At 33.8% G+C, this 23,891-nt stretch overlaps 1 protein-coding gene and 1 long non-coding RNA gene across 6 annotated transcripts in view; one reads left to right on the top strand and one right to left on the bottom strand.

The window, feature by feature from the left end:
* LOC145730572 (rho GTPase-activating protein 20-like) overlaps positions 1 to 23,891 on the bottom strand; it is a 198,144-nt gene that overhangs the window by 168,985 nt on the left and 5,268 nt on the right. The gene's annotated exons all lie outside the window — the stretch shown is intronic.
* Positions 8,419 to 9,107, top strand: LOC145730900 (uncharacterized). Its single transcript, XR_014178704.1, has 2 exons — positions 8,419 to 8,747; positions 8,809 to 9,107. It is a non-coding gene; the product is annotated as an uncharacterized LOC145730900 (long non-coding RNA).

Below are 23,891 nucleotides of genomic sequence, written 5' to 3'. Positions count from 1 at the left end.
ATAAAGGCCAGCAACTAAGTCGGTTTTAGAGAAGAAATCTCCCCATCATTGATGATGCTGCTACCAAAAAGTTGGTCCTTATGTTTGAGACTGCATCACATTCACAAAGCAGGTGTTCAGGAGTCTCTTCCTCATCCCCAAGAAATCTGCAGTCTCCGTGTTTTCCTAGACCTATCCGTTTCAGGTGGCCTCTTAAGCGACAGTGTCCTGAGAGGAAACTTCTTTCTTTTGCTCAATTTTACAAAGTCTTTACTTCTTTTTCTGTCGTAACCTCCCAGAAGTTTTTTAGGTGTGCCAATCCAGTGAGTTGCTCCCAGAGCTTGGCTCTTTCGTGCTCCTCCTTCAATTTAATCTCGTGTCTACAGGTGTAATGCCCAAACCACAGAAGGGTGGTACTGTAAAAGTTTCATCCTTCGGACACGTCAGATGTGCAATGTTTTTTGATAGAGATGTCCAAGCTCTCCTACTTACTCCAACTCCTCCTCCTCCAACCCCATTCTTAAACATTCTAATCTTATGCGTATGCCTAGCAGTACCTTGTCTGGTTGAATTGGTCTTTTCTGCCAAGCTTCTATACACCATTAAGACCTTTGTGGCTTTACTGCCAGTTTCCAAAAAAGTTCTAGTGTTATTACTTGACTCATAGCTAATTCTGTTAATTTTGATCTGACAGCATAATTTACTCGTAAATTAGCAAAAATGCAATTTTTTTTTCATGAGTAAACGAGAAGTTACGTGTGTTAAAGAAATAATCCAGTTTTTCTGGTAAGTAGGTCATTATACACAAAGTCAGAGTCATACTGTTGTTATTATTTATATTATAAATTAATGACTCCTCTGTGATCTAACAGAAAAGTATTCAAATGTGACGTTTGTTCGTTTCACATTTGTCATATTCAGAACAAATCCATTTCTATTAGATTGTTACGCCATCCTGTTTTACTATAAATTTTGTCAGAGTAAAATATCATCTGCAGATGTTTTATAGTTTTTGCAAATATTCAGTTCTATTCAAAATTCCTAGTCTTTAGGTATTCAACAGCTTTTTCTATTGAAATGTAACTTAAATCGATTAAATCTTGAAACTATACAGTGATACTTCTTACTTTGATTTGCTACAAAGTTACTGTAGAGAACATTATACCAATTTTGACCTAATGAATAGTATGGATTCCAATTATTAAACAAAAAGAAGCGGAAGTTTAAATAACCTTGATAGGCCAAAATTTACGCTGAACATATACAGGCTATAGTTATGAATAGGAAGTTTTGAGAGCAGAACGAATCAATTCAAATATTCATATACACACACGACCTTACATATTGCGGATACTGACCGGTAACTACAATAATTTCAATATACCACAAACAAACACTCAAACGGCTTCACGTATAGAGAGAGGATCATTTTGACGATGTGGGAATACAGTTATCCAATGCTAACAGTTTGTTTGGTTTACGACACGATCTCAGCGTGACGATGTTGTGCACTTTAGCAATTTTGTTAAGGCAAACTGCGAAGATATGCCCATAAGGAAACGCTTCACTCGCTGACGCTTTATTTATGTACTAGCACACTTACGGTCTTGTAATGCCGACTGATTTCTTCAATGAAGGTGGCTTTACTTATTGCACACTCTGAAATATCATAGAGCTGATGCCAGAGGCCCGTGTCGGTTTGTTTCAATGAGAAGATGATTGCGTTATCATTTTCTGCTGGACAGTTAGGAACATGTTTACCGCTACGATTCAAACGTGTTCAACGCATTATTTCATCTAATTAATGAATGAAAAGTAAAATATGGGAAACGACCAAAGACAAGTCTTAAAAATTTGGTAACACAGTAAAATCAGCATGTTCAAATTTTGGTTAAGAATTTTGACAGCTTGACAGCTGTATCGCCACATTTTCTTAAAAGATCTGACATAATACAGCTGTATCGCCACATTTTCTTAAAAGATCTGACAAATTTTGCAACACTGTCATGGTTGCTTCTAATTAGAGGTAATTCACTTCTTTTTGCAGTAAACATAACTCAGTCAAAGTCTCAAAAAATGATTTTGTTTTAATAGTTAAGTGACCAGGATGTTTCTTGTAGGCATCTCCATCAGACGTCATTTTTTCCTCTCATCTATCAGAACTGTTGAAATCCATATGCTAAAATATTTCAAACTATCCAGAGTGACTTGTTTTAACTGAACTTCACTATAATTAAAAACTTCTTACTAATAAGTAATCTACGGTGTCTATTGCTAGTAGAGAAAATTTTTGCATAAAGTCTTCATATAGTTTCAGACCCACTCAACGTACAATTGATGAGGCACCCAACTGATGAGCGGAAGCAACGTTATTAATGTTCAGCATTGTTCTAATGACTAATGGTTTATCCCAGTTCTGTTCTCGGTAATTAAGCCAACTAAACATGATTTTTATAAACTAGTTGCTAGTTACCTTTCTGTAAACAACTATCATTAAGAATAACCACATAATTGTTATACCTTGGGGAATTTACGTTATTTTTTTTTATACATAAACAGGGTACCCCAAACACACTGGTACCAGTTGCGGTACCTATATCGTGATCAAGTTTCTCGCTTATAGTAAATGGGCTCAAACGCATGTCGTGTGATTATCCGTCATTCAAAACCCTTTTGTTCTTTGTATTTTGCCTCTCACCACAACCGCTCCAAATTACATAATCACCGGGCATGGTATGTGTGTGTAATTCTATACTATACATATTTAAATGCGTACACGCTTTTATTTGTTAGTATATTCCATTCTCTTTAGGCAGTTAAATCGGCCTAAACACAGCTTGAATTTTATGGGCGTTGGTAAAGACTGGTCAATATTTACGTCACCAACTATACTATAATGTCTGGTATTTTCCATCTTCCAGTAGATTTATAATAACCAAATTAACTAATATAGTAAATGTTTATCATGTCATATAACTTAGAGGGTTTTTTCCCATCATGGTGATTTTAGAAGTGCGTATAAAATAAAATAATAATTTATTTTGAGTATTATTATTATTCGAATGGATTGTCCGTAAGTACAGTGTGTCCAAAACTCGATTCTCTATACTGAGATCTTGCTTGCCGTAGAGCTATTGCAAAGGTTAAATAGAGAATGTTTTCGTGAATTTTACGGACAGTACAACACTCTTTTAACAACATTATATTGAGAAATAAACACAAAAAACAACCAAAATATTTACAAACAAAATATCTCGAATTAAAACAAACGAATAATTTTATAAATAAAACTTGTTGATTTTGTATATTGTATTTAGATCTCTAATACATCATTATCGTGCATGACCCTGTATAGACTGAGTTTTACTTAAAATAAAAATTATTTTCTTAACTCATTTAACAAGATTTTTAATTTAGTTTCGTTTTTGTATATATTTTTTTTCCGTTTCGTTCTGTAGCAAAAAATACATATGTATACTTATGTCTTTAAGCTCTTTATAATAACGATAATTGCACAATTTTATGGCTAATTAAGAAATACTGATAAAAAACTCGAACAAAAATAGTCACACCTTTAGTAAACGTTCGGTTGAGGAATACCTTAAAGTAAAAAGTGCGCCGGATGATCACCATTAATGCCCATTAATATTTCGAACCCGTGGTAACGTAATCTGTTAATAATCTTATTTCCCTTCGACACTTTAGCGTGGTGATTGTCTCTTTTTGCCTGATTTTTTCACATCTTAACTGTCTCAACTTCATTATTCATTCAAATTTGAAATAATAGGGCGATTTTGGTAGTTTTTTTCCAATTAAATTATTCATGAAAAATAGCTATTTATGTAACCAGTTACGAAAAGATCGATTTTGTGTAACGAATGAATGTTTGTAGGGCGAGCGCAGCGAGGTCCTACAATTTGAATGAGTTACACAATAAGACATTTTCGAAACGTGTGGCATACATAATTTTTTCTAATTTTGACCAAAAAGCGGTAAAAACCATCTTTTAAAGTGATTTAACACAAATATTCACTTTCATAGCACCTTGTATAAACTGTGACAACGACATGTTATGATGGATGTCGCCCATATGTTTCTACGGAAATGCATAAAAACAGGGAGTGATGAAATAAACTTTTCATAACTAGTTACATAAAGTGATACTTTTCGTAACTAGTTACGAAAAGTAAAACGTTTTGTCACTCTAATCAGTTTTGAAAAGTGTCACTTTATATGCCAAAATTAGAAAAATTAATTTAATGCCATTTATAGACTTATACAAAAGATCATCAAGAAGTTTTTGATTGATAAAAAGTGTAGTGTAAGTACAGTTATGTCAAAATATTTGTATTTCCTAGATTTATTTAAGCAGTTACAAAAAGTCCGATTTTGTGAAACGTAACGATACAATGATAAGAAAATACAGGGTGTTTCAAATTCTATTCATTTAACTTTGTAATTCATTTTAGAACACACGATTCGATTTTTTTATTTGATATACTGGTTACTAAACCAAAAGGTCGCTATTTCAATTTGATTTTTGTTTTCAGTTAATTCGAGGCGCTTTCATATAGCCGCTGTCAATAGTGCCAATACATTTTCTGTCTAAAGGCTTCTCAACCATGTAGTATTATCTAACTGAAGACAAAAGGTCACATTAGCAAACCTTTCAGGACTTGATAATTTCCACCATTTTTTATGAAATATCTAAGAAATGGTGCAAGATAGGTATAGGAAAGTATTAACATTAATTACTAGCCTTCATGCGAGAAGTTCAAAAATGAGATTAGAAACATGATGTTCCTCCATGTGAAAATCAAAAGTTGGTGTTCTTTCCGACCGATCTGACTACATTGCAAAGTCCAAAATATTTTAGAAAGATAGTTTGAACACAACCTAGGCTGCACTCCAAATTCCAAAAGTTGTCAAAAATTCTCCAAAGTTGTCATTTTACGTTGAAAATTCATCGTTTCATCATAATTTTGATAAGGCTAGGTTAATGCAGTATTATTTCGTATGAAATGTTCTTTATCTTAATTTGCCAAATAAAACTACTTTTTCCTGTAATTGAGATAATTTTAAAAGATTTCTGATTTATCTTCACATCGAGAATTATTCTCTATTTGTTTCTCTTGAAGAACTTTGTATATACCATTTCGAGCACATAGAGAGGTGGTTTAGTCAGAACCATCTTACTGTAAATATGGATAAAACCCAGTGCATCATTTTCAAAACGAGTAATAATTTGGTGGAACTTCCAGAAAGCATAACTCTCAAGACTAACACTGTACCTATAAGTAATAATAAAAAACTATTGGGGCTGCAGGTAGATGCTGATGGAGATGCTTTTAGCTAAACACTGTAGCTTAGACACATTAAGAATTGCTTATTATGGAACAGTGTATTCATTGCTTAAATTCAATATCATATTCTGGGGAAACAGCACTAACATAAGCTTGCTGTTCACTAACCAAAAAGTCGCACTAAGAATAATCACCAAGGTTTGGGTAAGTTTAAAAAGGATTTGTTTAATCTTCTCGTTTTCATCGAACTTTACAATTTTGAGGAGTTCTTTCAAAAAGTGCAACGTTCGTAGCAATAAGTTAAATATGTATATATCTATTCACTCATACTTTTTTCTTCTTTGACGTGTTTAAACATAATTACCCTGTAATTATTTGTTTTAAATAAAAGCTGTTATCTATCTATCTATCTATCTATTTGGGTGCACTCTCATCTCTGAAAAATTAAGAATCTGCGATACTCTGTATAGACTTTAAAAACTTAAATTAAATTTAAAAAAAATTGATTTAGCAATGGCAAAAATTAGCGAAGCTAAAAACTGTCAAAGTTCAAGTTTAACATTAATGGTAACCTTGACAAAAGAAAGCAAAAAAACAGATTCGATTACAAAATGTATGTGTCGTGTTAGTCACAGGTAATTAACCCACGTTTGAATGTGAGTGGAAAACAACATGTTCGCAACATTCGATCAGATCCTAATCGATTGTAAAAACATGATTATTTCAATGACCAAGAATATGTCTTGTCATTACTAGCCGATCTAGATTAAATTGATCGTTGTCCGAATGACTAGTTTTCGTAATAAATTCAAAGGTAATGTTCTGGAAACGAGGAACTTTGTAACGATCTCGTGTCGTCAGTTCCAATCATATACCAGCGATATTTAATCGTACATGATAACGAAGAGAGGTTTTTAAGGAAGTTGTACAAACGCTTTCGCTTTATCGCCTTCAAGTGTCAACACCATTAAAGAAAAACCATCGCACAATAAACGGAATACCATATGGCACTTGACGCGATGGGTTCGGCATCACCTTTAATAATTAGCGCCAACTTTTTCACCTTTTCGTCGATAAGACTGTTATTGTTATTATTACTTGGAGCATTACGTTCCATAGACAAAAAATTAATTGGAATCTTATCGCTAATGAAATCTACGGTGAAATCTTGACCTAGGATTATAATGCAAGATCCAGATGCGGTACGACGGCGGATCAATGTTCTTTGCGGCCGTTTTATTATTATACAGGGTGTCACAAAGTTTGAAAATGCTGGTTTGTTAAATTATGGAAAAGTGGGGCCTTGACCCATGATGGAAATTTAAAACTTTAAAATTGTATAGTCTTACTTCTAGTTTTGATTTAGAACCAGAAAATTTTATTTGCTTTGCTTTTAATTTGAATATTCTGAATCAAATATTGCACAAGCCGGCAACTCCGTAGACATTTGACGTTTACGGTTTCAATTTGGATTATATTATACAATTGTGGTAAAACTAAAACTGGCCGTAGGAAAACCGTATAACTGACAGGGAAATATAGATAACTGCATGCGCGAGACAAAGACAGAAAACCAAAAAAAAAGTCAAAAATTTGTCTAATAAACTTTTATGACCATTTCAAAGCATCATGTAACTGTAAAATCGCTTGCGTTGTGTAAGTCACGTGCTTTTGCCCCGGCTCCGGAAAACCCATTTGAAGTAACAGTTGTCATTCTCGTGGTTACCCAACGTTGCCATAATTCTACTATTTTCAATATTTTCAGTTTTGCACCGAAAAACTCAATACCACTTTTTCTGGTAAACAAAGCTGATGAAAATGAAAGTTAACGATGGTAATCAAAACGACACCAAACTGCGCACTTTTCCTATAACAGTATCTCTGTATGTCTTACCATTTTCGAGATCCTCATACTTATACAAGAATTTGTGACACCCTGTATAGATAGAGACGGTACTTTTTGCCAAGCATTTCAACCGTATCGGCAATCGGCATAAAAACAATCACATTTATTGTATTGTGCGAATATGTATGTACTTATACATTACAGTTACACCGGTAGTGTAAAATCTCCATTAAACCTAACTACTAGACGGTGCATAACGGATATCGAGAGAAGCATTGATTGATTCAATGAATACTATTAATGAGGCTGCAAGAAAGTTATTATTCCTAGAAGGATCGAATGGACAAGAAAGTGGCGATTGAGTGGCTTTTTATCATCGTCTTTGACGCAGTTTAAAACAGGAAAGTTGGCGAATAGCCGCCATGTGCAAAAAACGCATCTAAAACTATAAATACACTATGGGGGACTCCCTCAAAGTGATTGCGGTTCTTCAGAGCAGATAACCAAACAATAACGAAGGCATTTTTTACCGGGGAATGTTTCTTTGAATCAACAGTGACTCAGAGTAATTAAACGTACCAATGAAGGAAGACTTGATTGTAATCAATAAGGATTCGAAAACTTAAGCTATTTATGTAACCAGTTAAGAAAAGTTTGTAGCAAGTAAAAAATGAGTTACATGAAATATTTTCCTATACATAATTTTGTGTAGATCAGCTGTGAAAGTAGCAAAATGGGTAAACAAACTGTAAAATTTTGTGAAATCAAACCCTACACAGGGTTTTCTTAAAAAAGTGTCTTAAAGTAAAATTTTTAGATTCCTCATTAATGCCAAACATTAATATTTGTTTAATTTTTTGCGATTATTTTCTGAAGGAAGTCTGAATATCTCAATAATGTTTCTAGGGTGTGATTAAATGTGATAGAAACTTGCCATTGTCTGCCACATTCTATCAACACTTCTCTTGAGACACCCGTTTTCAAGAATTGAGGACCTCGTCAATCTACTACTTAATCAGGTATTGTTAACCAATAAAATCATTAGGCTGAAGTTGGATATAATATTGGTCTCACTAATCTCAGTGACAAAATTATAAAAATATTTAAAAAAATTATTATTTTCTAACAACATCTAAACACTAAGAGTAGGAAAGACTCTACACCCTATAAGAAATTGAAGAAAGACAAAAATACTCTCCCTTATTCTAGACAAAACTCAAAATAAAAAAAATCAAAAAACCGACCGGTATTGAAGAAAATGCCATTTTTATGACCATAAAATCATGAAAGGGAAATAGTAGTTTTCCTATTCAGTGTGCAAAGTTATGTTTTCCCACACGCGAAAGCAGTTAGACAGCGGAGTTCGGATAAGCTTCAAGTGCGGGAAAACTACTTTGCACACGTGTTAGGAACAATATTTTTTCTACGAATGAAATATCTATACATTTTGTTTTTAATTTTTATTGATATTAAAAACAACAACTTATAACTATTTATTGTTATTAACAACATTAATGTTAAATGTACAGTTGGTCGCGTTTTTTAAATTGATCGCAGATTGAGCAACTGAAGGTAAAATACTGGTACTTGGAACTGCTTCACTTTCTTTAGGATTGAAGGTCAGAATTTTGTTACTTAATCCTTTTTTATAACTTGTGGATTCATCAATGTATTCTTCAGCTACCGTAGTCGATTTCCAACCCCCCAAGCGTTTTATGTCAGTGATTCCTTCTCCAGAATCGGCCAGGAACGTTGCCGATGATCGACGATAACTGTGCCCTGTGTAGAGTTCTGGATTTGGCAACTTCAAAAAAATAGCTATTTCAGAAGGCATTTTTCCAAAACTGTTTACTCCAACACTTTGCGAAAAACATTTACCCTTTCTGTAAACTAGGAAAAAACGATTGTTTGACTTTTTTGGACGTAGGCCGGTGTATCTTCTGTACAGTTGCAGGTAGGTTCCGTTATGAACTTCTTCTGATATTATAAAGTTTCTTGCTGTATGATTTTTGGAATCCCTAATTTTAACAATTATGAGGTTTCCTTTGTCTTCAATATCTGTAGTGGTTAAATTGGCTAGCTCTTCCCTTCGACATGCACCAGCAAGTCCGAATATAGTGGCAACTTTAATTAACAGGTAAATTTCATCTGGTGCGGAGTTCATAAAACTGAATATTTCTTCTTTTGTAAAAATTTTCAGCATGCAGTGAGCTTATAAAATTCACCGATATCGATGTCTCTTTTTATTTTTATTACATTTTTGAGCATTGAATACTTTGACCACATTGTGTTAGGTTTGAATTCTTTGCTTAAAGTAACAAAATACGCTAAAAGTACCTCTTCCTTTAAGGTTTTTATCCCCTTTTGTTCGCACCATTGGGTAAACAACTCGTACTGTTTCTCGTATTTTTCTCGCGATTTGAGAGGCAGCAATTGCAAACTAGCCATGTTGGCGGCTTTTAGAACATCTTCCGGAAGTTCATCTTCAGTGATATCCATTATTAAAATAGTTTTTTAACTTAAATAAGTAAGAATAAACACTGTCGTAGACTTTAAATTGCATATAAATGCGTTGTTTGACAATGAGCTTTGGTTTCTAAGGAAACAAGCCTCATTTTCAAAGACAGAGACAAGGTGGTTTATTTACCTAAACTGTACGGAAGAATAATGTGAAAAAAGTCGTGTTTTTTATATGAAACCCCTGAATATTATTACATTTTTGAATTTTACGCAAAATTCTAAGCAGATTTTATGTATAATAGTCTATATAAAACCACTGTTGCAAGGTATAATCAGCATTTTAAAAAGTGTGCGGGAAAAAATTTTTCTCTTTTCTCGCTCTGTGCGGGAAAGTGCCACTTTGCACACACTTTTACGTATGCAAAGTAGCTTATTTGCAAACATTCGTAGAAAAACAATTTAATGAATTGGAGTTTAGAAAGGACTAAAACTCCAAATCTGAATTTAATCCTGAATTAAATAATTGTTTGACTAGAATTGGGTCTACAAGACTTGAAAATTGACGTTGAAATTGAAATTGATGGCGTTAACTTCAATTTTTCTTTTAAAGCTTATAATTGACCTGAAAATTTAAAAGGTGGTTATTAGATCATTTTTATTGAAAAATTCTAATTACACTAAAAAACTGCTTTTTCTAAAAGACTCTTACTGCAAAAGTTGCTCTGAGTGACAAACGGTTACGGAGATATTTACAAAACACGATATTATTTTTTCAACTTTGACATCTCTGTATCTGGAAGAAGGGGCATTTAAAAGGGTTTGTTATGAATTTTTTTTTCATATTTGTGGTTGTATTTCTCCTTACAGTTTGTGACACCAATTCAGGGACACCCCAGCTCTTTGAAGTAGTAAATATTATTTGATCATACACGTCGCTAAATTATTTGAAAAAAAGACAAATAATCAAACAAAAATACATTAATGACAATATCCTGTTTTTAGTGGAAGCATTTATCCTATAATGACCGTCCCAAAGCAATTGTTACCAAATTTTTTGTCTCTGTCGTTTGTCATTAAATACGATGATTACTTGGAATCACGCAAAACGAACCATTGTTCGCTCATTTGAAGGACGCTTTCCATTAAGTTTTTCAGCAACCTGTTTGTTTCTTAAGAGGTCGCCATTGTTAACCTGTGACTGCGCATTGCAAAGATGGTTCTAAACAATTGCCAAAACAAAGCGAGAATTGCTTATATGAGAAAAGCTCTGATTTTGTAGACATTTTCGATAAGGCAACCGCTGGAGAAGCTCTTTAAAAGTAATTGTTCTGTGACGGAGCTGTTCGTCGAGGTCAATGCAGCGAATCCACCAACAGGTTGAAGATGACCTTTCAAGTTTGCCGCCTCGGCCATAGACATATGAAGAGTATGCAACGGTAAGGAATTTAACCTTATGAAGGCCCTCCAAATAGCAACCCACTTAAATAAACCACACTTGCCGAACCAACCTGTTCTGAACAGTTGGTTTAGAGTCATCGTCTTGATCTGTTACGCAATATGGTTGTAGTAAAATATTTTATACTTCGATGGTTCTGAAGAAGAATTTTGCTGTCTATGAATGCTATATGGGGCAAAGATATCATCTGACCTATGCATTTGACACTATACTTATTTTTGCTAAATCGACGAGTGGTTTAGGTTGGATATGCCAACACTTGGTTGTGTTACCACGGTTTCAAGATGTTTATTTATTTATATTATAATCAATTTTATTATTTATACATCATTTTCGAGCGGTGCCACTTCTACATGAAATCAGTGACAAAATCAGTTTTGCTCCAAATGTTGATTGGATGGAAATTAAACATTTCATCTTCTACCTCTGAACCTTCATCCCAACTGGAATGTCATACTCCTCATGTACTGACCCTACTAATTTGGTACTGACACACTAGTGTTAACCATCACATGATCAATTTTCAGCAGAAACGCGGCCGGACATGTGACCGCCATAAAATAGATGAAAGCAGGGTTGTCAAATCATAGACTCCCAAACAGTTGTTAATTTGTGCTATACGGATTTAATTGTTTTTTTTTTTGTAATTAAGTAATTATTGTTTTACATAAATTTGAAGTAAAAGACATGAAATATTCAAGGCCGGCTTCAACTTTACAACAGAAAATTCTTTTCGCGCCGAGAAGAAATAACGAGATCAAAAGCGACGCCATAAAATACAGTACCTAGCGCAATTCAACCGCTTCCTTATGGGCTTATCTGGGCCTCTTTTCTACAACAAATTTGCGAAAGTGCGGATCGTGTTCGGGATAGCGCCATAAAATTTGTTATATCTTCAGCGAAACCTCTAATGCTTGTGCTTTGAGATAACCTAGACCAGATAAGTGCGAATATGTTAGCCTGACTTTCTTAGAATAATTTACTTTAATTTGGGACAACAATACGAAGAACCAGCTAAACTTTAATTGCTTGTTGAGATTCAGGCTAAACAAAAAAAAAAGTTAACGTGGGTTCGCATGTGTGATTATAGCGCAAGAGATGAACTACTCAGGATATCAAAATGTTGTATCCTGTTTGTCTGAGTAGGGTAATCCAGATTCTGAAGCTGATAGCTAGCAAACTCAAAACAAAACCTCATATCCCGACTTTCAGCAGTTTTATTTGGCTGTGGTTTGACAGCATGTTCCGATCAGCTGATTTATAACCTTAAAGTTCTTCCTTCCTTCGTGAACCCCCCAACTAACAGAAGGGAGGTTGGCTTCTGCTCCCATTATGGGGAAATTTGCCAGGGGTTTTCTTTCTGCCCAGGATTTGTCTGACTCTAAGTTATCCCCAGGCAGGCTTCGGTATAGAAATCGATTGGCTGTCTTGTGTGGTTTCTGGGCTTTACTTCCTCTTAGATGTGGGCGATGCGTACGGTGCCAAGAGTTAGAAAGACAACACAACAAAGGAGGACAACACAACTACTGGATGAGGGCAATTCGAGTCCAGGAGGCCCATCTACATAACCTTAAAGTCGACTTACGAGTGAAGTCCGCAGAGTGCAATGTTGCCAAATAACTTTTTTATTTCACTGGACAAAAAGTAATGTCAATTTGACTGATATTGTAACACTGAGAAATAAAGACCGTCTTTTATCGTTTCTAATTTGTCAAGATTAATTTAAATCGGTAAAAGTTTACAAACTGGCAACACGAAAGCGGCCCTATAAAAAGCTGATGATAGAAGTGACTCCTAGCACCTGATTGGTTAAAAACCGTCTACGTCATATCTAACGGACGTTTTAAATGTTACTAAGAAATTTTAATATTTTTATTTGATTCTTGTTATGTTAGAGTTAGTATTTTGAAAAATACTAAAATACGTATTTTATCCGCACACCTTAAACCTTTTTAGTCCCGAATGAGCCCTATTGACTAGATGAAAATTTCGATTTGCCTGTTTTATCCATTTCCCTCATTTTCAAATAACAAATAAATACTCAAAATTTGAACTTTACTCGTTCAGAATAAATTTTGATACTTTACACAAGTTTTTCCTTGCCTTCTGCCTCTATTCCTGCCTTGGATTCGTGGTCACAAAAATTTCTCTCGTCTGGATATAATGTGTTCCAAGTTCTAGTAAATACAAAACCGGTAAAGTCTTTGTTGTAAACCAAAATTTGAATGAAACTACTAATTTCTAATCTTTAAGCATTGTAACAAATTTCAAACTAATTCAATACAACCAGATATAAATAATATAACAACCGGACGGTGAGCCCTACATAAAATTTTTAATTTGCACCTCGGCCGTCAGAAAAACCAGTTTATAGATAATTGCGGCCGATTACAAAGTCCATTTAAAATTCTTTGACAATGAGTGTATTATCTTTTTTTCTTCTAGGTGTGCATACAGACAATCGTGTTATTTATACTAATGGCGTGATAAGATCAGTCTCGGAAAATTACGTACAAAAAGTCTAATTTTGCTCAAATTGCGCCTTTGAGACATGGTATCTAATAATCGCCCCACTGCACCATAAATTACGGTTTAATTCTCGGAAGAAGGAAACGACACAGCCTTGAGGGTTAGTTAATCTCAACCGAAAAAAATATATCTCACACACAATCAGATAAACGTTAGCCAGCCTTAAAACCACAACCAAATTATATGTCTCAGCTTCTACTTAGCATAACAGCGAAATTATACGGAATGTGTACGGTGCGACGTTTCGAATTTTTTACGCATCCCCGAGATTAAATCCAATAAAAATGTTAAATATGCGGCTTATTTTACACATGTACGTTTCAAAGTACTCGGCTAGCCGTACTTATTTAAATTTTTATTGTCTTTATGCAGCACTCGGAGATGGCGTGGGTGTCGCGAAGAAGGATCGTACCGCGACCGTATATTGTAATTATGATGGTATGTAACTGGCGTAAGATATATGGGTAATTGGGATAAGGGTAAATTAAAAATCAGTCGTAATCTTTTATTACCCGTGTCATTTTAATAATAATGATCGGTTTCGGTTTAAAGAATCATCGCATTCAACAAGCTGGTTTTATATAGTACCTACATGTCCCAGAGCTCTCAAATGATGATTTCCTTTTTTTTGACCATTTAAATATTTTTTTAGCTCTAAATAGTTCGTTGTTATTGCAACCAAACCATTCTCTAAGGTCCTTCAGCCATGAATTACGTCTTCTCCCCACAGATCTCTTTCCTTCGATTTTTCCTTGCATAATAAGTTGCAACATTCGATACTTTTCCCCCCTCATGACATGTCCCATATATTGCAATTTTCTGGCCTTAATTGTCGTAATAACTTCTCTCTCCTTATTCATACGTCTCATCAGTTCCACGTTGGTTATTCTGTCCACCCATGAAATCCTCAGTATTCTTCGGTATACCCACAACTCAAACGCTTCCAGTCTCCTCACTTCGGTTACCTTCAGCGTCCAGGCTTCCATTCCATAATATAGTACGGACAGCACATAGCATCTCATTAGTCGTATCTTCAGTTCCAGGTTCAGATCCCGACAGCAGAAAAGCCTTTTCATTTTTATAAATGTGCTTCTGGCCTGTTCGATTCTGATTCGTATTTCTTGTGAGCTGTCGTTGTTTTCATTAATGGTCGTGCCCAGGTACTTGTATTCTCTTACTCTCTCAATAGGTTGATTGTTTACGTATATCCTACGAATGTCCTGAGTTGTTTTTGTCATCAACATATATTTTGTTTTGTTTATGTTCAGTGATAGTCCATATTCTTCGCTTACCGTGACCATTCTATTAATTAGCGTCTGCAGATCTTCGTATGTTCCAGCCAGAATAACTGTATCGTCAGCATACCTCAGATTATTTATTGTCATGCCGTTGATCTTAATGCCTATGTTCTGATCATCAAGTGCCCTATTTATTATGTCCTCCGAGTACAGATTAAAGAGGATCGCTGATAGTATACACCCTTGACGAACACCTCTCTGTATTTCTATTTCTTCTGATGTCATGTCTTCTATTCGTACTACTGCTTTTTGACCATAGTATAAGTTTGATATTATTCTTATGTCTCTGAGGTCTATTCTTCTCCTTACTAATGTTTCTATGAGCAAGTCATGCCTCACTTTATCGAAAGCTTTATTGTAGCCTATAAAGCATGTATATATGTCTTGATTTATATCTAGGCATCTTTGTGACAGGACATTGAGTGAAACTAGCGCTTCCCTTGTTCCTAGGCCTTTACGGAATCCAAATTGTGTATCGCCGATGTCTATGTCTATTTTCCTGAATACTCTACCATGGACCACCTTCAGCAGGACTTTCAATATGTGAGCCATCAAGCTAATGGTACGGTAGTCAGAGCACTGCTTGGCATTTTTCTTTTTTGGAAGAATTATAAAAGTTGATAGCAACCAGTCATTTGGTATTATTCCTGTTCTATATATGGTATTGATTAATTCTACCAAAATATGAATCCGGTCTTCCTTTATCAGCTTAAGAATCTCCACTGGCAGTTGGTCCTGCCTCCCAATATTTACATAAATAAATTTAATATTTCTATTTTTACTTACAGACTTGTCAATTCTTATCCACTGATTGTCAATTGACAGATTTGAGTCAGAACAACTTAAAGCGTAACAGCGAATTCTTTCTTTTTGTCTCACTCACGTTGTATATTTATAAACAGTGCTTTTCACAAGTGTTTCTTACACAGTAACATTTTTTCTACAAGCGATTATAAATTATACAGCCACACCAATATCAAAATTTTTACTGGATTATATTATGATAAAGATATTAGAATCATAAGGAACTTATACTGGAACCAAACTCTGATCTTCAACTTATACTCAGAGGAAATATTTACCCAAGCTTTGGAAAACACCGACTACGGAATGATGCTAAACGCAGAACGTATCGATAACATTCGATATGCGGACGACACTGTAGTATTTGCCGACAGTCTTATTGACTTGCAAGAGTTGATAAACGGTGCTAGTGAAGAACAAAAAATAAACGTGCCATTTTCGGCTTGGTCAGCTTGGTGTTAAGTTCATGATAATAAGCAACTGTTTATCAGAGAAAGAGTGTCCAAATTCACTTATTTTTAAACCATAATGAATTAGCAATGGGATCACTTTCAAGAGATTAAATGCAGAATAGAATATGGATGACAAACCTTTATCAAAATGACAAATCTTTTTAAAAGCAACAAATTGGACCTAAACATCAAAGTCAGAATCTTTCGAAGTTACGATTTTCCGACACTGTTCTACGGAGTAGAGTCATAGATATTAGACACTTTAAGTGGCAACAAAACCTTATACGTAATACGTTATTTCACCATCTGCACATGCAAAATTAACGGATAACGGCTTTAACGTATTACGGTGTAACGTAACTTTCAGGGCTATAACGTGTACGTTATACGCAACCCACAAACAGGTTTCTGTCAATCAACGTTTTATGATTCATGTCATTTTTCTACCGAAACATGGAACAATCAGATTTTAAATTGCGCTTTAGATTTACAAAAGAGTTAGATTTACATTTGGCAAGGAAATGGTAAGTGTATGAGCACAACCCATTGTGAAGACCCCAAGAGATGGGAGAGCCATAGAGCTATTTCCTTATCGCTATATTATTTTCATTACGCAAGTACATAAGCAGCAAATCATCTAAGTCGTCTTCATCTTCTGAATCAGAATCAGGAATGGCAATTTCAAAAATGTCATCCATTATGTAGCATACGTGTTATAAGTATACAACATACAAAGAAAACAAGAACTTCTACATTTCACAAAATAAACAGCAATTATCAAAGAAAATTTAGTAGAAAATACGAGGTTGACAGATGTCCTGACTTTTAGTGTCATTTGATACTTGAAATAGCGTATACCGTGTAAGGTAAAACTTAAAACAAACTTAAAGTCAATTTTAACATAAACGCAAAATCCTTAAATACGTAGATCATCTTGAGTATTACTCATTGCGTCCTACTGCGACTTAAAGTGTCTAGGATCTCATGGGTGTACAGGATGTACTGGGAAGAATGAACAAAAGAATGGAAACACTATGAAAATAAGAAAACTTGAATATCTGGGCCATATAATGCGAAACAAAAACAAATACCAGCTTCTCCAGGATAATATAAGGGTTTGTAGGCAAGAAAAACCCGTTTTCTAAAACAACAACTAAATTATTTAGACTAATAGACTAATTCAAAACAAAGTCATGAAGAAGAACGAAAAGACATGAAGAAGAATTTGAAAATTATGCAGTCTCATTCAGGAAAATACCTCTTTCTGCACTTGTTGAATAAATACCATATTATGTTCAAAGTTTTCCTGGATACGGTTTGATAATGAGACAAATAGGTGAATTCGCTCTAAGCCTTTGAATTAACATTACAAAACACGTTCTTCCAGGCATGTATTGTTAATAAACATAGTGTTTTTTTTCCATAAAGTCTATTTTAATATTCATACGTAGCGTTATTGAAAAACGTGACCATTACTTTTCCGCTGCAGACGTGACTAGTATAAAATAATTATCATCTAGTTACCGTGAGGCTTAATTGCTCGTTCAGTTAAATCGATTATTTTTGCATTTAAAAAGCGTTAACGTAAAAAGTAAATCGTGCCTATTCACGAACAAAGCCCGAAACCTCGGAAAGGTCTTAATTTCCGTTTGCTGCACGCTTAAAGGCATTTGACTAGTGCACCGTAAAATATTGTTACGCATATGTCCCGTTGCTTACAATATGTAAAACAAAACCGTGAAACACAAGTGGCTTTAATTTATATGTGAAGCAATTAAGTAATCTACCATACTTTGTACAACAGCGTGAGAAATCCACTGTAATGGTGAACTACTTTTAAACTTGAATCTCTCGATAAATTAATTTGACAAGGAATTGGTATTGAAATGAAGGGAAAATTAGGTAAGGTCTCTCTATCCATTAATCATAAGTTAAATAATTCTAAAAATTGTTAACGATAAGATTGCACTGTAACGTCACCGTTTTTTAGTTAGGAAATATTAAAACTTTATTAGTTCCAAACAAATATTTAGTTTAAACTTTGACACCCTGTATTCTAAACACTATGAGGATTTAGTTCATAATTATTATGGTTGTACAGTAATCAAAATAATCTATTTTTATCAATACCTTGTATAAATAATAATTATTTCCTTTAAATTGGAGTAATTTCAGGCTCATTAGCTCTACAATTAAGTGAATCAAATATACGGTTTTTCCATGGTTCTTTTAAACTATTTATTATGATAAAGTTGTCAAAGTTAATGATAAACGAGCGATTGGCCAATTAAATTTATAAACGACAAAAGTCATGGTCAAGGACGCTATATCATTATTCTACACCATTTCTAACTGTAATTCAGAAAGAGTCAAGAGTAATTTAGAATGGTTAATTGTAATTCAGAAAATATCAAGAGTAATTCAGAATTGACAACTGTAATTCAGAAATATCAAGTGTAATTCAGTTTAATTTTTAACCGAAATTGTGCTATTTTTTTTAATTACTTTTGAATGTTCTGAATTTCATTTTGATGGTTTCTGAATTTAAATTGATATTTTCCGAATTACACTTGACGGTTTCTGAATTGTAGTTCATTATTCTGAATTAAGCGTGACCTCACTTGGCCTTTTCTGAACAACATTTCGTAAATGGTGTAGAAGTAACAAAAATACTACTAAATTTGCTTAACTTGCTAGACTATTTAAAAAAGGTTGAGGGACGTTTCCGAGGGCTCCAGAACGTTCTGACAAGTTCTAGAAACTTCATCAAAGATCTGAAAGGTTTTGAAAAGTTGCCAAAGACTCGATAACATTTCTAGAAGCTTCCGCAAAGGTCTGAAAGGTTTGGGAATGTTTCCAAGGGCTCCAGAACGTTCTGACAAGTTCTGGAAACTTCATCAAAGACGTGAAAGTTTTTGGGAACATTCCCAAAGGCTCTATAATATTCTGACAAGTATTAAAAGCATCTGCAAAGGTCTGGAAGGTTTGGGCAAAATTTTCATTTTCACTTATTTTTTATTCAAGTGAAGTTTCCAGAATACGGTTTTAGAATTCTTTTTTTTTTTCTTAAATCTTACTTTTTGAAAATTAATCATTATTCCTCTTGGCTGTATAAACTACTGAAATTTACTTCAAAGATGAGGTTTTTTTAACGACTCAAAACTGTATCTAAATTAAAATATGCATAATACTATCATATTTAGGAAAACACTGTGAAAATCCTGAAGAGCTAAAGAAAAACCAAAAAAAAAAACCCTTGAATTTTCTGATAACGTTTAAGAGATGGTTTTAATAAGATTTTAAATCATTATCCAAATTGTCTTTTAGGGCTTTTACTGGTCACCTGTGATGGCAAAAGATCTATTGATCCACACTCCTACCTAAGTTTGATTTTGCACTTCTATACATTTACGTTGGTAATATTATAATCATTTTTCTAGTTTTTTCACTTTAAGAAATAATATAATAAACCAAAATAGTGGTGTTAATCCAACAAAACCCGCCATTATACAATGAGTTAAAAAAAGTTGATAAAAGAAAAATCAATTTACTGACGTGTAGAGAAACGGTCTAATAAGAAAGTAAATTTATTTGTCATTGATGTATTTTTTTATAAATCCAATAAACTTGTCCAATTTGGAAATGGTCTACATTTCAAAATAGCTGTAAAAAGAATAATAAAATGTATCATTACAAAACTTAAAAACCGTACGTTATAATTATAGTTCTATTTTGTTTTTTTCTAAAATATACACTTATTTTCAGCTTTCTAGTCTGATTGTTTGAGAATAAGTCTCAGTTACCAACTAAATTCCAAAACGTACGGCACATTTTTACGGTGTCTTCAAAAAAGACGAAACTTTCGCTTTCCGACCCGACCAGATCCTTTTGATAGAGCAGAATTAGTTGCCAATTACCGTGCCTAATGCAATAAACGATACCTACGAGTCAAATTGATTGGTCAGGGCCAAGGTGAGCTAAAGGTGAAAATACCTTGATGGAAGTCTGCCCATGCAGAGAAAGTGATGGATTTTTAAATTGAAGATGATTATAAACTTATATATGTAGGCTGAAAAAGTCCGTAGAGAAATCCGAAGGTCAGCGAGTCGGGTGCAAGGTGCAGCCAAGAAAAGGCTAATCGCTTCTCGTGATTGTTGTTGCAACCATCATCTTCATGATAATTTGATGGTTTATTGCAGTTTGCTTTCAAAATTCCGACTCAGAAGATGTGCGAAATAACTCCTGAATGTTCCTTACTTCTATCAGAATTATTTGTATAATAATATGAGAGGAGAGAGAGTTTAGTGATCAAGATGTCGTTGTTAAGAATACGTACTGAAATTCGGCAAAAATTGGACAGATACGCCAATACACATTAAAAACATCACTACCAAAAATCACTTTCTTTGTATAAATTGATCTCCAAAAATACAACTTACTAAATTTAGTACTGTATACTTATACTTTAAAATCGATACTTGGCTGAATTTTATTGATATTTCTATTATACAGGGTGTCCTATAAGTAATGGTAAATAATTTAATAGCGGATTTAAGGGACCAAAATAATTCGATTTAGCACAACTTACCTCAGACAAAATGTCAACGAAAACAGAAATACAGGGGGTCAAAGTTATTTTTTTAAATAATCTTTTTTAATTACTCATGAATAACTTGGAGTTTCTTGGTAAAATTAGATATTCGGGGGTTTTTGAAGATAGCAAATTTAATTATCAACGCAGTTTTAAGCCAGCACGCAGAGGTCGCCACCTGCAGAAATTGATTCGCTTTAAAATCGACATAACTTTTTTCTGGTATAGCCAAGTGACAGCTGTAACCCGAATATCTGTTTTCCAATACCTTCTTGCCAAAAAAGGTATACCTAGTAAGTATCCCAAAAACAAACGGTTGTGGAGTTTTTTGCAATTAAAATATTGGCTTTAATGTATTTATAAAAAAAAATTAAAAATTGGTTGAAATAACTGCATATTATTGTTCCAAAATGTCTCAACAGCATTTTAAGTTGAAATTAATAACTTGCCTTGGTTATCTATTATTTCTTCATATACAAAATGCTTCAGGTAAAAATCTGGAGGACCAATTTTCGAACTTGGTGCTGATCATGATATTTGGCTTCTCCGACCAATTGAACGATTCAGAAAATTTTTGTTTAAGTAATTTCTCACTTGTAATGAAAAATTATCTAAAGTTCCATCCTCCAAGAAGATTACAAATTGCAATCATGTTTGGCACCGAATACTTAAATTGCAAATATCTCGTAAACTGTTGATCTTAAGGATGCCAACTAAGTATACCTTTTTTGTTAAAAAAATATGGGAAAACCGATAATCAGATTTCAATTGTCACTTCGCCTTACCAGAAAAAAGTTAGATTAATTTTAAAGCAAATCACTGGTTTTAGATGGTGACCTCTATAAGCTTGCTTAAAACTGAGTAGATAATCAAATTTGGCACCCTCGAATACCTAATTTTAGCCAAAAACTCCCGGACCGCTTGTTAAGTGAAAAAATGCATTTGAAAAAAATAACTTTGACTGTTTGTATTTCTGTTTCTGTTGACATTTTGTCTGAGGTAAGTTGTGCTAAATCGAATTATTTTGACCCCATAAATACGACATTAAATTATTTACCATTACTTATGGAAGACCCTGTATAATAATCATAAATTTACAAAAATTTTGGTGTTTTCCACAATAGCAAAAAATCAACTTTTTACTAATTAACCTTTTTCTCTGTCATTTAGGTTTCTGAGGTATAGCCAGACATATAGCTTTCACCACATTGTTTGTCCTCCAGAAGATAAAATATACAAGAAATAGGATAGGACAGGAAAAAAGAAAATTGCGGTAAATCCACAATTTTCTTTTATTTAAAATAATGATTGGCAACCCAACCTAACAATCCGGTTAGCATAAACTGCCAAACTTGTTTTTTTTTCAACTTTTGATTATTTGAAATAACTGAAAAAACTTCCTACTTCCATTGCGCATGCACCATTATGCTTTAATCTCATAATTAAGGAAGTATTCAGTGGCCGCATTCGGTTTCATTCCATTCCATTCCATTTCACTATTCAACTGAGTTTAAAAAGCTTAACCAATTTCAAAAATGTATGGACTTCGGTTCTGAGAACTGGCCTAAATCCATCTGCAGGAAAACTGTCTTAAATACCTACCAGAAAATTGAAATTGAATGAATAAAACAGTGCAATGAACTACATAACACACTAATAATATAGTAAAAAGAACAAATACTGAACTGAACAAAATAGTGTCTAGCAAATAACAGTAATTATAAAATTGATTGAAAACTGGTGCGCTTCCTAAGGTTCACGTAATATCACTGTCATTTGCAAAGGGAATTATCATGTGACAAACCTTGGAATAGGGTTAAAAAGACCGCCTTCTTCTCAATTTGGTTCGGAACAAATCGCTTTTTTTAGCAGTAAAGCGTATACAACTATGGAAATTTAAAAACCACACATAGAAATCCAATGAGAGGAAGAAAGATCCATTATAACTTCAATGAGCTAAACAAAACTTATCTTAGTGGTTTTTAACTGGAAATAAGGTAAATGTCCACCAAACTATTGGTTTTTTGGGACAAGATCAAAAAATTAAGTGACACGTGTCAGTCTGTTAAAATCTAATGTTTTCTAAATTCTTTTCTTCTCTTCTCTTCTTGACAACTAAATTTTTTACTTTATATTAAAATTTAAACCATATGTCTTTAAATAAATTATCATGTATAAAGTTACCGGGGCCGCTAGTAGATCAGAAACGGTAAAATGTATCTAAAACAAATGCCTATTATTGTTTACCGAAGAACATTACAAATTACAACATTATTATTATGTGTTTCATTATAATTTACAGTTCGGCTCTCGCTTTGTCGGTTGAATGTAGAATAGAGCGAACGGTGAATATTAATTGATTATTACAAAAAAATAATTATTATTAACTGTTGATAACAAACATATTTGTTGGAATGACAAGGTTGTTAATGTTTTAATTACACGAGAGGAAAATTTAAAACGCAATATTATGGGATTGCACGGAATTCTTAAAAGTTTCGTGTCCCGAAAGTTATTTATTAGACTTAATACCAGACCCAGTTAATTTAGACTCTTGTTCTTGTGGCTGGTGTTGGAATCAATGGTTGGTTCATCCTCTTGGGGCCAATTATTTACCGGTTTTTTTTAATGCACTTCTTAGAAGTTGTTTAATTTAAAACTCATGCATATACTTTTCGGGCCGGATATTGGGGACATTTTCGATTTCTAGCCGAGTACTTCCAGGTATACTTTTATAGATTGATTTTCTGGCGTTGATGGGATATTAAGGTGACTTCTAAATATAAAATATCAGCGATTGGTCTCGCTAGAACTGGATTATTATGCGTGGTACGGGGAAACATGTGGCATTTGCGGTTTGGAAAAAAAATGGCGTTTCTCGTACCTTAGGGCAGGTCGAACATGTCTGGTTTTAAATCATTCGATATTCTATTAACATTCCATCGAGCAGTAGGTAGGTGAGTTGAGTGCTCGGTTTGTTGACTTGGCTGTTTTCAATTTTATATTACACAAGAGTTGCCGTAATATGTGTGTGTGGATAATAATGGTCTGGCCTAGCTAATGCAACTTTTTCTATCACGGCCAATATAGCGGTCATGTCTTCCTATATGGCCTACGACATTCAGAAAGTGAAATTACAGAGTTGCGACATGAAATTCAAATAAATTCAATTA

The sequence above is a fragment of the Ips typographus genome, linkage group LG1 (assembly GCF_016097725.1).
Source record: "Ips typographus isolate SLU linkage group LG1, UJ_Ityp_2.0, whole genome shotgun sequence".
Classification (NCBI taxonomy): Eukaryota; Metazoa; Arthropoda; class Insecta; order Coleoptera; family Curculionidae; genus Ips; species Ips typographus.
The sequence above is the reverse complement of the archived record's forward strand: the minus strand, read 5'-3'. Positions and strand labels throughout refer to the sequence as shown.